The 3,465-nt window shown below is 45.9% G+C and overlaps 1 protein-coding gene across 1 annotated transcript in view; it reads left to right on the top strand.

The window, feature by feature from the left end:
• Nucleotides 1-573: 573 nt before the first annotated feature.
• The window catches only part of LCP1 (lymphocyte cytosolic protein 1), a 33,271-nt gene continuing 30,379 nt past the window's right edge, over nt 574-3,465 (top strand). Inside the window, exon 1 of the mRNA XM_009284900.1 lies at nt 574-673. The gene's annotated coding sequence lies outside the window, so the exon portion shown is untranslated. The remainder of the gene's footprint in view (nt 674-3,465) is intronic.

The raw sequence follows: 3,465 nt of genomic DNA, 5'->3' as shown, positions 1-3,465 counted from the left end.
ATAAAAAGGTCACAAGTTGCATCAAGGGAAATTCCAACCACACGCAAGGAAAAAAAGTTTTCACAGCAAGGACAGTCAAACGTTGGCACAGGTTGCCCAGAGATGCTGAGGAGTCTCCATCCCTGGAGACACCGCCCCGAGCACCCCAGCCTGACTTTGCAGCCAGCCCTGCGTTGAGTGCAGGGTAGGACTGCAGACCTTGTCGTTCTGCGGGTCTAAAATGTGGCTGCGTTTAATCACCGAAGAGAGAAGGTGTTTTGTGCGTGCATGCATGTGCTTAGTGAGAGAGAACGGAACCAAAGAGGGGTAAAACTCAGAGGAAGTGGTACACACCAGTGGACCTATTGTAGGAGTAATGAGGTGAAGAGGGAGACCAGAGAAGGGTAAATTTCCTTATAAAGACAAAATGCATTTCACTATGACGTTTTGTCACCAGTCACTTCCCTCTCTGCGCTCAGTCTTGGGCTTGCAGTCTCGGGCTTGACTAGTTGCTCTGCAGAAAAGGAAGGTTTTCCTAGTCACACAGCAACCTGTTTCGACATACTACTTCGCAGTTCCCCAACCTACAAAGAGGTTGGGTTTTTTTTTTTAAAGAAGTTCGCCCCTTTCCATTGGATTTGCAGCTGTCGAGCAGTTGCTCCGGCAGTTTGGACCCACCGCTTGAGCCCAGGAGGTAAGATCACAGCACCTGCTGTTTTTTTAGCAAGCCACCCTCATTGCACGTACGAGCAGTTTAACTGCACAGGAAATTGTGGTCACCATGAAAAAGCAGTGCAGGTTCTGTATTAGCATGAAGCATTTTCCAATTGTCTTGTGCATGGCGTTTCTACTGACCTTCAGGAAAGTGTTTGATGGATTTAATTGGGCAGAGTGGTCTTTGACTGAGTAGAGTAGTGGTCTTGGAATTTGTATTTGCTGGCATTTCGTTAGTTTGGCAGGGTATGATAAAGTAAGAAGCCGTTATTTAGATGGCACAGTGAATCCTTGTAAGAGGGTAATTCTAATTCCAGTGATGAAAAACACTGATTCATAAAGCTAATGTATTTTGGCCCGTATTGTTTACAATACACTCTGCTGCCTGTTAGGACATTTGTACTAGGCTTTTATAAATGTAATTTTGCTCTCCAGAGAATAAATCAAACTGATTCATGATGGAGCCTGATTATAGTAGGGACTTTTGCTTTAAAAATGGTGATATGTGGTGGTCCTAACATTATGTTTGCCTTTTAAGATCTCGACTGTTGAAGCTGGTCAGTCTTGTCCCTTGTCTTCTTTGGGATTTCAGCTCAGGCTGTAGATGAACTGTGACTTGCAAAGGTCTACAGACATTTTAGGCGGTAGTATTGTGAACAGGAACCTTCGGGCTTCACTTTTTGCTCTGTAAGAGCAGTAGACTTGCTGGTTTTTTTTCAGACAGTGGTTTCCTCAGCATGAACATTTGGTTTGAACACTGTCTGTACAACTGATTCTTAAGCCTGTGAGTAACTTGACTTTTCAAGCAAATGGGACCTCAGGTCTTTTTTAGTGTAGCCAAAGTCACAGACAGTGTTGGCCGGCTGACCCCTCACTGCTGCAGATATCAAGTGAAGATGATTTCTAGCAAATGGCAGGCAAGATTGTGCAATCAGAAGTGCAGATGGTTGCTCAGCAGATGGCTGTTTGATAATCTTGATAAAAGTAGATCACGCCCTGAAACCTCTCATGTAGAGAAACTCCAGCATATATTACCTTCATCCCCTCTTGCTTGTCACGCAGGAGCGGTTTGCCCTCCCAAGATGGGGCCAGAGGGTCTGCGGGGGGTCAGGGATGGGGCTGGGTAAACTCTCCTGAGCAGACAGGAGATGTGGAAACCCCCTCCGTGGTGGGAAACTCCATCGAGGAGGGATGCTAGAACCAGGAGGGACAGCGAAGTAGGTGACTGCCTGCTGGTAAGAAGAGTGGGGATTTCTGCTTCAATCCTGGCCATGAGGTCCAGATTTACTCAGCTCAGAAGCTGAAGACAGTGCTTACACAGTAGGTCAAAAAAAGGCGTTATGTTACTGGTTTTGAATCTGCTTCCTCAACTGAAATCAAGTGAGGGTTTGGACTGAATACTGTTATGGTTATAAAATGTTTGAGATCCTATATGAAACTCATTGCACTTAAACAGGTCTAGTGCTGTTGCTTCTCTCTCCCTGCTCGCAGAACATACCATGCACTCCATCGTGCCATATTATGCTACCAATTTTTTTTTAATCCTGTTTCCTTCTGATTTCAGTCATGAGCAGCTTAAAATGCAGCTGTGTAGCATGGAGCAGAGCTATCTTGATAGAAATCCTACAGTAACAGTCATCAACCTTTTATTTTTTCTAAAGTATGAAAGAACTTTAGAAGGAGGTTGAGTAAAGGAAAGAAGGAGATGGGGGAGATCAGGGGAGTGCAGTGCATTCAGAAATGTAGCTGATTTTCATACTCTCAGCCCTTTCATGCAAAACAGCAGACTCCAGTGAAATGCTGATACAAAATGTAAAATATTTATCAAAATGAAAAATATTTATGAAAAAAATTGAAACAGCATTTAGGATACTGAAACCAGCTGTGCTGCAAGATGGAGTAGGGGGCTCTGCATTGGTCACTCTGTGCATCTTTGCAGTTATCAGAGGGGAAAGCTGCAGGACAGGAATAAATCACTGCCCCTGGGTGAGACAAGCGGGGTGTCCCAGACATGGAGGCAGTGCCTGCAAGGAGGAAGGTGGTGCGCTGCCACGAGGGGTGCCTGGCAGTGGGGGCTCAGGGACCACACCATAAGGCCAAATTATTCTTCAGAGGAAAGGGGCACGAGAGGACTGTGCCTCCTGCTGCTGCAGTTCGTGCTTTGGTTCCCCATTGCACACTCGGAGACTCTACAGCTCCCAGCGTGGCACCACTGCAGGAGGGTGTCCCAAGCAGCAGGACAGCCTGTAAGGAGGGCTATGTTCAGATGTGCTCTCCGTTTTCTGGTCTGGTTTGGTGGGTGGAAGGGCCTGATCACTCAGGGGCTTGCTAAGCCCCTGTGAATCCCTGCTGAAATCAGTGAGGAGTCCTGCAAAACTGAGAACGGAATACAGCTCCCAGCATGGGAGCAATAGCAACAGATTCATAAATCCAGGTGGAATCAGTCAAATGCAAATATACATTTGCATCTAAAAATAATATAGCCACCTCCTTTCTACAGCTGGAACATGTTTTTAATATTTTCCATGCACAGAGGAACTGTTTTCCTGCTAACAAGCTGGAAACACAGGCCACGTTCTCCTTTTCTTGTATCAGATACTGGGCTTTCACAGGACATTTGGGACTGAGTCAGTACTTCGTGACCTGACCTTCTGCCATTGGGCTGCAGTATGACGACTAGAATCATAGAATCATAGAATCATTAAGGTTGGAAAAGACCTCTAAGATCATCGAGTCCAACCGTCAACCCAACACCACCATGCCCGCTAAACC

The sequence above is a fragment of the Aptenodytes forsteri genome, unplaced genomic scaffold (assembly GCF_000699145.1).
Source record: "Aptenodytes forsteri isolate BGI_AS27 unplaced genomic scaffold, ASM69914v1 Scaffold199, whole genome shotgun sequence".
NCBI classification, from domain to species: Eukaryota; Metazoa; Chordata; class Aves; order Sphenisciformes; family Spheniscidae; genus Aptenodytes; species Aptenodytes forsteri.
Note: the sequence above shows the minus strand (reverse complement) of the source record. Positions and strands in the feature narration are given on the sequence as shown.